The following is a 13,635-nucleotide window of genomic DNA, read 5'->3' as shown; positions in this document are numbered from 1 at the left end:
CTGCGTTCACCAGCAACTTTGATGTGTGTTGCTTGAATTTCCAGCATCTGCAGAATTCCTGTTGTTTGAATATCTTTTCCTCTTTCTAGCGTGTAGCTCAGGACCCATGCCACTTACTGAAACTGGCTCCTTTCCTTTTTGCTAGATCATCTGGTCTGATACTAATTTCAGAACTTTTCTGTTCAAGCAGTCAATTGAGATATGAAGTTTGGGGGAGGGGGGAATGGAGAGTGGGAGGGGGATGAGGGGAAGACCACCCTTTCTTGGCCATGGCAAACCTAGAAGAAGCTGAACAATTATTAAACAGAAAGGCAGGAGACTGCAGATGTTGGAATCTGGAGCAACTCATGAGATGCGACATTGGCCTCATCAGATTTCTCCAGATGCCAAGGGACTACCTAAGAATCAAATGTTTGACTTGTATTGTCTGCAAGATCTTTTGTGGACCCTCTTTCTTTCTCCCAGTTACCACTTTCTATTAATAATTCCAATACATTCATCATCATTATCATCATCATTTTATGCCATGTTGTTTAACGTGAGCGATTGTGGTCTTTGATCATGATTGCTCCTGGCAAATTTTTTGACAGAAGCAATTTGCTATTGCCTTCTTCTGGGCAGTGTCTTTACAAGACAGGTTACCTCAGCCATTATCAATACTCTTGAGAGATTGTCTGCCTGGCGCCAGTCCTCACATAACCAGGATTTGTGATGTGCACCGACTGCTCATACAACCATCCATAGCTTCACGTGACCCTGATCGGGGGGTGGGGTGGGGAAGACTAAGCAGATGCTACACTTTGCCCGAGAGTAGCTGAGGGAAGGAGAGCCTTACACCTCCTTTGATAGAGTTGTATCAAAGGATACATCTCTGCCGCCCAGGATTCTGACTACAAGTTATTTAGGACTTTCTCAGATAGGCTCTTTGGTTGGCCTGCATAAGTTGGGCTGAAGGACCTGTTTGACTTTATGAAGAATCACAACTGGAAACATTGGCTATCCATTTACCTCCATAGATGCTGCCTAACCTGCTGAGTTTCTCCAGCCTCTAAAGCGTTGCTTCATTATTAAAGCAGATAGTTTTTATTCAATAGATGTGGGAAACCATGAAGGCAAATCTCTGTAATGCAGGGCACAACCAATAAAGCTTGGAAATTATAATATAAACCAATCACTTCTGGTTAAATTCCTATATATTTCAACTCCTGATTTCCTTATACCTCTCACAACGCTTGGCTTATTGTCTTATGTTATTCGCTGCTATCAACCAAGACCAAAGTTGGGACCAATAGGTTTGATCTATGTGACCCTGAACCAAGGTGGAAGCTGTTTCCTTTCTCTTGTTTTGTAAGTCATATGAACCTGATTGAAATAGATGTCAATCAGAAAAAGGACCCAGAAATTTAATAAAACTGCAAATTCTGGAATCTGAAACAAAAACCGAGATGCTGGAAGAATAAACACAAGAGAGTGTGCAGTTGCTGGAAATCCAAAGTAACCCACAAAATGCTAGAACTCAGCAGGACAGGCAGCATCTATGGAAATGAATAAATGGTGGATGTTTTGGGCCGCGTCGCTTCTTCAGGACTGAAATGGAACGGGGAAGATGCCAGAATAAAAAGGAGGGGGGGAGGGAAAGGAGGCTAGCAGGAAGGCAATAGTGAAGCTGTGGTAATGGGTCTGGGTGAGCACATGGTCGAAGAGTTGGAGGGCAGCAGACATCACAGAGGGGGCACGATGAGAGAGTTACACTGAACTCCCATTGAAGAGAAGATTTAAACTTCTTCAGGGTAGGCATCCCTCAGAGAGAATTTGCAGTGGAAAAGCAAGTCAGAAACACAAGGAAGTCTGAAGATGCTGGAAATCCAAAGCAACACATGCAAAATGCTGGAGCAACTCAGCAGGTCAGGCAGCACCTATGGAAGTGCTGGAAGAGGTTAGCCAGTTGAGCAGCATCTATGCAAAGAGAAACAAGCTAATACTTTAGGTCAAAGGCCCTTTATCAAAAATAAGAAAGAGAGAAAGAAAGTCAGTCCACTGCAGAAAAAGTGGGGGAGGGCGGTGGGTTGAACAAAGAGGATGTCCACCAAACTGGATGAAATGATGTAGCCACTGGTGGACAGTTAACCCATTCTTTCTATTTGTATCAGAATGGGCTATTTGTGTTTGCCATTTCTCACCCCACCTCTCACCTTTTCTTTCTTTTACTTGTATATTCTGGCCTGTTTGGCGCGTTCCTGCTAGTCAGGCACTGAATAATGTGTTATCAGATAATTTGTACTATACCTAGCAATATTTAATTGATGCGCTTTACTTTGTTTACTTACTTACTACTTATGGCCTGTTACGGTGCTGGCTTTTAGTGTTGACTCGTGGCCAAGTGGTTAAGGCCTCGGTCTAGTGATCTGAAGGTCACTAGTTCGAGCCTCAGCTGAGGCATAGTGTTGTGTCCCTGAGCAAGGCACTTAACCACACATTGCTCTGCGACGACACCGGTGCCAAGCTGTATCGGCCCTAGTGCCCTTCTCCTTGGACAACATCGGTGGCGTGGAGAGGGGAGACTTGCGGCATGGGCAACTGCCGGTCTTCCATACAACCTCGCCCAGGCCTGCGCCCTGGAAACCTTCCAAGGCGCAAGTCCATGGTCTCACGAGACTAACAGAAGCCTATTTAGGGCAGCAATGAAGGTCCTCCATCTCTGGTGGTGATCAGGGCTTTCTTTCAGTAGTCAGTAGTTTTCTCTCGACTTTCACACACGTCCGGGTGGAGACTCAGGAATACCGTCACACTCAGATGTAGAAGGATTCTTTATTGCTGTTTCTGTAATAGTTTTGTTTTACCAGTCAGTGTTGTTAGCTGAACACTGGAGGACCGATGGACCTCTTTTAGTTTGGCCTCCACCCTTAGACCTGTTTGCCATGAGTAACCCTGCCAAGAGCCAAAGCACAAGGCCCTGACATAGCTCTCTGAATCATTGAGGCTTGCAAGCCTCTAAACCATGACATGGTTGTTGTGGTCCTCCTGAAGGTTTACTTTGTTTATCTACATGTAATTCATTTGCAGGTTTAATTCTTACTTTCCTAAGTTATTGTGTGTTATGTGTACCACTGTGTTTTACACCTTAGTCTGGAGAAATGTTGTCTCTTTCAGCAGTATATAGTTAAATGGTAATAAACTTGACTTGTGCTGATTTGACACCTGACAATATTAGCAACACATTACACAGACAAAAGATGATCTGGATTTGGATTGATCATAAATAGGGCTAATGTGATCCTCAATCGTTGGAGCCCCTGATCTCCAGCTCAAAGTACGACTCTTCGCAAGTGCTGGGTGTTTGGACTGATTGCGCAGCCTAATAGAAAAATAGAAACATAGAAAATGGGTACAGGAGTAGGCCATTCGGCCCTTTGAGCCTGCACCACCATTTATTATGACCATGGCTGATCATCCAACTCAGAACCCTGCCCCGGCCTTCCCTCCATACCCCCTGATCCCCGTAGCCACAAGGGCCATATCTAACTCCCTCTTAAATATAGCCAATGAACTGGCCTCAACTGTTTCCTGTGGCAGAGAATTCCACAGATTTACCACTCTCTGTGTGAAGAAGTTTTTCCTAATCTCGGTCCTAAAAGGCTTCCCCTTTATCCTCAAACTGTGACCCCTCGTTCTGGAATGCTTCACTATCTCCAGGAACGGCCTGGAAGACAAGCGCCCTCGGGGCAGGGAGGTCGGAAGTTGGCGAGCGGCTCCTTGGGTGACCTTTTTCCTTGCCAACTTCGCCAAATGCAACATCGTGGGTGACTGAAGCATCGAGACTGGAACACTGAGACAGCGGGCGGTGTGTTTGCTCAACGCTGGCTGCTGTCGGAGGAAGGGCCCTGTACTCAAATGATTCCCACCCCCCTTTCGATGGAGAGAGAGAGAGCCTGTCGGTCCTCCAGACAGGGGGCTTGGAGAAGCGACGTGGAAGATTGTCACAACACAACAGTGAGCTGTGGGTCTCCACTCTCATTGTTGAGGGAGAGACCGCGCTCCCCCTCACTGGAGAAGACCTGTCTGAGATACTGCAGTGAACTGTAGTTTCATGGACCCTGGATCAGTCAACTCTCTGGTTCTTCCACTACTGCTCGCATGGTGAGGGGGTGGGAGGGGTCAGTGGTTCTGTTGGCATGGGTGGGGCAGATATCTTTGCTGTTGCTTGTGCGAAGGGAATGGGGCAGCTTCGAAGTTTTTATCGTTCTATGGAGTTTCTTTGTTTTGTAGATGTCTGTGAAGAGGACAAATTTCAGGTTGCATGCTGTATACATACTCGGATATTAAATGCACCTTTGGACCTTTGAACCAGGAGGAACACTCTCAGGGCTGTGAGTTCTTTCTGAATACGAGGTGGCTGGAAGCAGTGATGTGGGAGTTTATCACATGCTCACTGCGGATGATTTTGATGCTAAGGTCTCAGGGGCTAAACCCTGACACAGTGCACTTCCCCTGTAATTTTCATTCCTTTGTTGACACATTACACCAAAGCTCAGCTTGAACAGAACAATCCAGGTTGAATTCTGAAATCAGGCAAGCAGAACTATTGATTTATACTGACCTAGCAAGACAAATTCCATTTATATGAAGTAAGATGTTTGCAATTCTAATAACCAGTTTTTTTTTGAGGAGGGGAGTGGTTTGTGGGTGATGTTCTGGCTCTGCCAATTTCTCCATGCAGGAGAGGCCAAGGACACAGCAGGCCTGCTGAACAGTTGGAGAAATAGGTGACATCTACGCAGAGAACTGGAGTGACAACGTATACCTGGCGTGGCATGGGATTTATTCCCTGCTCTGGCTCAAGTCTTGAATTCCTTGTGCTATGAGGATTTAGTTGTAGTTCCTGTTGATTTCTGAGGAACTTTGTTGGATGACTTCAGTTTACTGCTATTTCCATGTTATTTTCCTGGAAAAGTGAAGCAAGCGCAGTGAAACCGAGTTAACCTCGTTGTCTTTGACTTGCCGGGCATCCTGCAGTAATATAAGGTGTTCCTATTGACACTGACACTTCCCTGTGAAAGACAGCACACTCGTGAGGGAGGTGTGTTCAAATCCTCCTCTTACGGAGAGAAGTAAACCAATTTCACTAGAGCAAACTCATTGTTTTAGAGGTTCATCAGCTGTTATTTAGTTCTGCTCTGCTTTTTTAACCTGAGTACGTACAATAGAACCTGGTGAGATCTAGGGTTTTTTTGTGTGATCTGGGGTTTGGGCATAATTTACAGCTTAAAATGGTGCTGGTGAATCTCTGTGGTTTCTGGCTGCTGCTCAATGAAACAAGGAAAACAACTAAATACTTTGTTAACCTCTCTTTTTCTATGCATACAATAGCCTGTAACTTCCCTTTAGTGAGGGAGGGCGAGGCGAGGTAGCCAGGAGTGAGGAAGACCAGAGGCTCGACCGACTGGGTTTAATTGGAAAGGTTGGATACCAAGGAGATGGGGACCAGGCCCCAGCGCGTATCAAAGTGACAGAAAGCAATGTTTTGACGCCGGGCCAGGTCAAAAAGGTCAGGGTGTCAGGGCCCGAGGCGAATGTTGGGCTGCCTTAGCTTCTTACTTCGCGACGTTTGATCTGCGCTGATCTGAGGGTCTTTGGGCGGATTCTCTCATGGACCTCAGTTCAGAATGCCATTTACTTGCATTTATTGTGTGCATGATTTTTGTTGTCTCTCTCTGCACGTTGAGTGTTTGGCGGTGTTCTTTTTAAAGGGCAAGTTTGGGTTTCTTTGCTTGTAAGGAGACGAATCTCAAGGTTGTATAACATACAGTATATATACTTTGATAATGAATGTACTTTGAACTTTAATTTATGATTATAGGGGTCTGACAGCTGAGATGCTAAAACTCATGTTAACGTCATTTGGCTCCTTGTGCTTGCCCCTCTGTTGAGGAAGGTCACCGTACTCGCCATCACATTGCCGTTCTGGACACAGGTCCCTTCCAATCCTTTAGCATCTATCAAACTCTGTGTTCAGTAAACTGAAAGACTGTCCTCTGCAGGATAGAGAAGTCCAAACACTCGCTATCCTTTTGGTGAAGGAATGTCTTCCGGCTGCAGTGTTGAATGGCCGACTGCTTATTGTGTGACAGTGGCCTTTGGTTCTGGGCACTCTGGCCAGAAGACACATCACCCTGCATCTGCCCTGTCAAAACCATAAGGAAGTTGCACGTTTTAATGAGATCACCCCTCATTATTTTAAGCTCAGCAGATTCCAGGCCCATTCATTAAACACTCCACATAGGACAATGACCAGTATATCCTTCCTTTGTCAGGTGGACCAAATGTACACAACACCAAAATCAGGTCCCCCAGGACTCTTTATAATTGCTGTATCATGTAATATAATGTTGTAGTATAATTCAATTATACCATACACACAAGTTTGCCTTTCTATTAATTCTTTGAGTTTCTCTTGCTAAGAAAACAGAGAAAAGTAAGAGAAAAGATGGTCCTGTATCTTGCCATATTGCTCCAAAGGATAATACTAGTTGAGACCAGTTAAGCATACGGCTGATGTGCATAGTGTGCCAAGGTCTTAGACATACAAATTTATATATAAACACACAAACACACACACACACACACACACACACACACACACACACACACACACACACACACACACACACATATATACTGTATATATAGCTAAGGTGCCTAAGACATTTGCACAGTACTGTATTTGTGAACGTGGAGAGGAAAAAGAGTTTGTAAATCTGGAGGGAGCAAAGGATGATGGAAATGGTGAGGGTGGATCGCTATGGGAGGGGTATGGGACAGGTGGCAGAGAAGGAGTGACAGGGACGGAGGTGACAGAGATGCAGACACACCCAGCCCTGAGACACCAGGCAAGGTCATTTGATTCCAAATAATTAGTTTATTGATCATTACAGAATGTCTTTCTGGTGGTTCACCCTTCCCTTTTTCCCAACCATGATTTCCCCTCTCCCTGTTCCCTTCCCACTCTCAGTCCACAATAGGGACCCACATCAGAATCAGGTTTATCATCATTCGCATATGTCATGAAATTTGTCTTTTTTTTGTGGCAACAGTACAGTGCAATACATAAAATTACTACAGTACTGTGCAAAAGTCTTGGGCACCCAAGCTATATATATATATATATATATGCTTAAATCGGCCGAGCCTTGGTCTTCCTCGCTCTTGGCTGCCTCAGCTTGCCTCCCTCACTTCCCCTCAGTTCTGCCACATCGAACCGCCTTCAAGTCTAAAGAGAAGTTGCAGGCGATTGTTTGCATAGTAAAAGAGAGGTTAACAAAGTACTTTCGTCAGGACTAACTGAAAGAAGAGCTAGTAAGAGATTTGAAAGTGGGAGGGGGAGGGGGAGGTCTGAAATGATAGGAGAAGACAGGAGGGGGAGGGATGGAGCCAAGAGCTGGACAGTTGATTCTGTATCCTCTCATATCTCTTTTGCCAATCAACTGTCTAGCTCTTGGCTCCATCCCTCCCCCTCCTGTCTTCTCCTATCATTTCGGATCTCCCTCTCCCCCTCCCACTTTCAAATCTCTTACCAGCTCTTCTTTCATTTAGTCCCGACGAAGGGTCTCGGCCCGAAACGTCGACTGTGCCTCTTCCTAGAGATGCTGCCTGGCCTGCTGCGTTCACCAGCAACTCTTATGTGTGTTGCTTGAAATTCCAGCATCTGCAGATTTCCTCGTGTTTGCGTTAACAAAGTACTTAGTTGTTTTCCTTGTTTCATTGAGTTAGTTTCTCCACTGAACTCTATTGTCTATGAAAATGCTAGGGTTCACTCCCACTCTCTCCTCCTGAAATGGCTCACGGTAATTAGGATTCCACAGTTTTCCATGTTGACTTGTGGCTTGGTGGGGGGGGGGGGGCGGGTGGAAAATGAGTTAAGCAGCCAGCATTCTTGCCCTTGTCTGCTCTTTTACAAACCCAGGTGAAAAGCACCAAAGTTGCCAAAACTGCCATGTTTATTTGTTTTGGTCTGGGACCGGAGGAGTTCTTCTTGTGCATGAAACTCTGTAAAAAGTCAGCTCTTGATTCATGAAGAGAAATTCTGGGGAACTGACCCAAAAGGGATCTGAGGAAAAATTTGGAATAAAGTAGTTCTAACCAGGAAATCAAGACTGTAAGGTTGGTGCAGACAGAATCATTCAGTTCCTTCAAAAGGAAATTTGAGAGTCACTTGATAAGAACTGACTTGCAGAGTAGGAGGAAGTAAGTGGATAAGACTGAGAGAATTGCTCTAATTAGAGGCATGGCCTACATGGATATAATGCATTTATCTACAGTACTGCACAAAAGTCTTAGACATACTGTATGTCTAGCTAGGGTGCATGCCTAAGGCATTTGCACAATACTGTAGTAATTTTACGCACTTTAATATTGCACTTTACATGACATATGTGAGTAATGATAAACCTGATTCTGATATGAGTTTCTATTGTGGACTGAGAGTGGGAAGGAGGCAGGTTGGGAAAAAGGGAAGGGAGATGAAACGGAGTGGAAAGCACCATACTGTAATGATCAATAAACCAATTGCTTGGAATCAAATGACCTTGCCTGGTGTCTCACAGCGGGGTGCGTCTGCAACCACGCTAACCCCTGCCCCTGGAACTCCTTCTCTGCCACCCCCTCCCATGGCACATCACCCTCACCAGTCCCAACATCTTTTGCTCTCACCAGATTTACAAACTCACTCTCTGCTCCACTTTGGCAAAAACATTACTGTGTAAAATTCTTAGGCATCATAGCTAGACATTGTGCTGAAGACTTTTGCACAGTACTGTATGAATGTACGCTGAAATTGAGAAGCTGTCATGGAGGAAAGCAAGGTACAAAATTCCTAATGCTAATATTGTTTTTAAATGCTCTACAAACAATTTTGTGACTCATTTTCTAACAAGTGATATTCCACATATGTCATCATCATTATCATGTGCTGTGTCGTTTGACGTGGGCAATTGTGGTCTTTCCATGATTGTACCTGTTAAATGTTTCTGCTGAAATGGTTTGCCATTGCCTTCTTCTGGGCAGTGTCTTTACAAGACGGGTGACCCCAGCCATTATCAATACTCTTCAAAGATTGTCTGCCTGGTGTCAATGGTCACATAACCAGGACTTGTGATGTGCACCAGCTACTCATATGACCATCCACCACCTGCTCCAGCGGCTTCACGGGACCCTGATCAGGGCACTAAGTATGGGCGACACCTTGCCCAAGGGTGACCTGCAGGCTAGCGGAGGGAAGGAGTGCCTTACACCTCCTTTGGTAGAGACGTATCTCCACCCCACCGCCCAATTCCACATATGATGGCTCATTAAATAGTGTTAAAAATAATGCCAGTCCTGTACTGCGTGGTAATGAGGCCCTGATTTCCATCTCAACTCTTCCTGTTCCAATTCCTTCACTTCTACTTTCACCTTCCCGGTCCCAGAAGGTCAATCTTATTCTCATCATCCACCCGTCAGCCTGTCTATTCAACAGATCATCCTTTAGCATTACTGCCACACCCAAAGTGATGCCACCAGTGAACCCATCTTTGTCTTCCTGGCATCTTCAGCAGTCCAAGGTACTGCTCCCTCCTAAATGGCTTCCAACATCCCTTGACTTTTATATCTCCCCAACTTATGCAAACAGAAGAGGTACAGCACCTACCATTGATTCACTCCTTCAATTTGCACGTGTTTCTTTCAATTTAACATGTTGCAGTCAATGCTCACATCGTCGTTTCCTCAATACTAGCAGATCAGGTGACTGGTTTGCCAAATACATTTTTGTCTGCAAGTATGACCATCAGTTCCCAGTCATCTGCCTCTTCAGTTCTCTATCCTGCTTTCACTCTGCCCTCTCTCTTCAGGTTCCAACATGCTTCCAAAGGGGCTCACGATAAACTGGAAGTACAACATTTCATTATTCCTTGCAGTCTCAGTGCTGCATTGAAAAAAGTTCATTAATGATTCCATTATTCAGATTTACTTCTTTAGGCCCTCGTTTTATTTATAGAACAAAAATCTGCAAAATGTAGTGGACATTGCCCAGTCTGTCATGGGTAAAGCCCTCCCACCAGTGAGCACATCCACATGGAGAGTTGTTGCAGGAAAGCAGCATCCATCATCAAGGACCCCCACCACCCAGAACATGTTCTCTTCTCGCCGCTGCCATCAGGAAGAAGGTGTGGGAGGCTCAGGAACCACACCACCAGGCTCAGGAACAGTTACTACCCCTTAACCATTAGCTCTTGAACCAAGGGGATAACTTCACTCAACTTCACTTGCCCCATCTTTGAAATGCTTCCACAAACTATGGACTCACTTTCAAGGACTCTTGATCTCATGTTCTCAATATTTATTGTTTATTTATTTATTATTGTTGTTATCTCTTTCTTTTTGTATTTGCACAGTTTGTTGTCTTTTGCACACTGGTTGAACACCCAAATTGGTGGGTCTGTCATTGATTCTGTTATGGTTACTATTCTATGGATTTATTGAGTATGCATCCAAGAGATGAATCTCAGGGTTCTATATGGTGACATATATGTACTTCGAGAATAAATTAACTTTGAACTTTAAACTTTGAACTTTTAATCATAGAGATATAGAGTACAGAAATAATCCATGCCAACCATAAGCATCCATCTACACTAATCTTACACTAATCACATTTTATTCTTCTACATTCCCATCAACCCCTTCCATATTCTACCACACACTTACACATTGAGGTAACTTACAATTAACCCACCTGCCCATAAGTCTTTGGGGTGTAGATCGAATCTAGAGCACCCTGGGGAAATTCCTGTGGTTCACAGAGTCAGAATGTCTCTATATATCAGGATAGAACCAGGGTAGCTAGAGATGTGAGGCGGTGACTTTGTAGCTTTCCCCATTGTGCAGCCTTTATTTTAACGTTCAAAGTATGTATGCTATGTACAACCTTGAACTCTTGGAGATGTTCTTGAAGTTCTAGGGTTTATAGATTGGACTGTAGTTCATATTGGCCTCTTTCAGTTTTATGTATTTTTTCTGTGTTCTTGTCCATTCTTTCCAGTTGCTGATTGGTGGGCTGGGGATTTCAGGGTTTGATGTTCTTGTTGTTTCTCCATGTGGGTGATCCGTTAGTTTTTGTGCGAGGGAGGGGTTGGGAGGTTTGGGGTTTGTGAGTTTTGTTTCCTTTTATTTTTGTGCGGGCAGGATTGATGTATTTTCTTTCAACTACCTTTATGGTTTTCTGTAATTTATGACTATCTGGAGAAGACAAATCTCAGAGTTGTATTCAGCATACAGACTTTGATAATAAAATGAACCTTTGAAAATCATCTTTTACAGACAATCACAAAAAAAACTAATAGAACACATTAAAAAAGACCATCAAGCATTCAGTGTGGGGGAAAAGTTAACAAATTGTGCAAACAATAAAATGTAAGCAAATAACACTCAGAGCTAAAGTTCATGAAGGTGAGTCCTCAGTCACAAAGCCAGTTCATTGCTATGCCCAGACGAGGATTCCTTCCCATTACCTGTGGTCCTGCATCTTTTGTATGTCAAACTCTCCTACCTTGCACCTTATCACAGACCTCCCCTTGCAGTCTTCAATCACCTTCACACTTGTCTGTTCATGCTTAATCTTTCTACCTTTCCAACATGTTCAGATTCTAATAAAGGAAGATTGATGTAATATTAACTAATTTTTCTTCCAAAATGCTGCCTGAATTACAGAATACTTCAAAGTTTCCTGTTCTTACATAAGACTTCCAGTAACCATAGCATTTTGCTTTTGAATTTAAATTAGTATTGTGGAACAAATGTCAATGTCATTAACAATCCTAAATAACTGTGCAAATTCACTTCTCAGATATCTCACCTTTACATTTATATATTTAACTTTATGTCTCACTCAATCCACCACCAGTAACTAACATTTTGACTATGTTCTGGTGGTTATAATTGTTTTCCCGTTTACTGGAACTAGGTCACTATCCACACTCACTTACCTTCTCCTTTGTTAATGATGTAATACTGCCCGTTACGCCACTGGTGTTTAGGGCAGCAGTGATTGTCCTCCATCTTTAGAGGTGTTCAAGCATCCTAAATCATTCAGTAGCTTTCTCTCGGTTTTCACTGCTGTCATCATCCAAGACCTAGGTGGAGACTCGTGAATACCATCGCACTAAGATGTAGAAGGATTCATCATTGCTGTTTCCTCAACAACTTTGTTTTACCAGTCAGGCTTGTTAGCCCTGAGCTGAACCCCGAAACCTGGAGGACTGGTGGACCACTCTTAGTCTGGCCTCTACCCTTTGACCTGTTTGGCATGGATGACCCTACCTAGAGCCAAAGCATAAAGTCCTGACTCCAGCCAACATAGCTCCCTGGAACACTGAGGCCTACAAGACTCTAAACCATGACAAGGCTGTGGTTCTCTTGCAGGAATGATGCGGTGAAAAGCCAAAAAACTGCAGCTGCTGAAATATGTAATTCAAAAAAATTAAACTGTTGGAAATACTCAGTAGGTCAATCATTGTCTATGGAGAGAGGAATAGAACTAATTATATTCATTTTCTTTTTATTGAAATGCAGTGTGGAATAGGTCCTTTCGTTCCTTTGAGCTTCACCATCCAGCAATCCCTGATTTAACTGTAGACTAATCACAGGACAATTTACAATGACCAATTATCGTACTAACTGATTGGACCATGGGAGGCAACAGCAGCACCCAGAGAAAACCCACGCATTCCACAAGAGGACACAGACTCCTTACAGATGATGTTGGAATTGAACTCTGAACTCTGACCTCCCAGGCTGTAATAGCGTTGTGCTAGCCACTACCCTATCATATCACCTTAAATAAAATATTTTATTTTGAACTCCAAATCGAAGTTAAAGTTTATTATCATATGCACAAATACATGCATGCACAGGTGCCAAGAAAAACTTACTTGCAGTGGCATCATTGGCAAATCGCATTTTGGTGTGCCAGATGTGTTCTAACATGTCATGATATGACCATCAAAGAGTTCTAAGTACAAAAAAAGTTCGAAAGTGATTTTATTATCAAAATCAGAGTCCAAAAAAAAACTGTAAATTATGGTAAAAAGTATCTCTCTCTTTCTCTCTCTCTCTCTCTCTCTCTCTCTCTCTCTCTCTCTATATATATATATATATATATATATATATATATGTAAAATAGGCATCCATTAGTCTCGTGAGGCCATGGATTTGCGCTTTGGAAGGTTTCCAGGGTGCAGGCTGGGCAAGGTTGTATGGAAGACCAGCAGTTGCCCATGCTGCAAGTCTCCCCTCTCCACGCCACCAACGTTGTCCAAGGGAAGGGCACTAGGGCCGACACAGCTTGGCACCGGTGTCGTTGCAGAGCAATGTGTGGTTAAGTGCCTTACTCAAGGACACAACACACTGCCTCAGCTGAGGCTCGAACTAGCGACCTTCAGATCACTAGATGAATGCCTTAACCACTTGGCCACATGCCAACACTATATTTAAAAGTTATGTATATATATTTAGAAATTAAATTAAGTAAGTAGTGCAAAAAGAGAGCAAAAAAATAGTGAGGAAGTGTTCATGGGTTCAACATCCATTCAGAAATCGGATAGC

The sequence above is a fragment of the Mobula birostris genome, chromosome 31 (genome assembly GCF_030028105.1).
Source record: "Mobula birostris isolate sMobBir1 chromosome 31, sMobBir1.hap1, whole genome shotgun sequence".
NCBI lineage: Eukaryota > Metazoa > Chordata > Chondrichthyes > Myliobatiformes > Myliobatidae > Mobula > Mobula birostris.
This window is presented reverse-complemented; position numbering follows the sequence as displayed.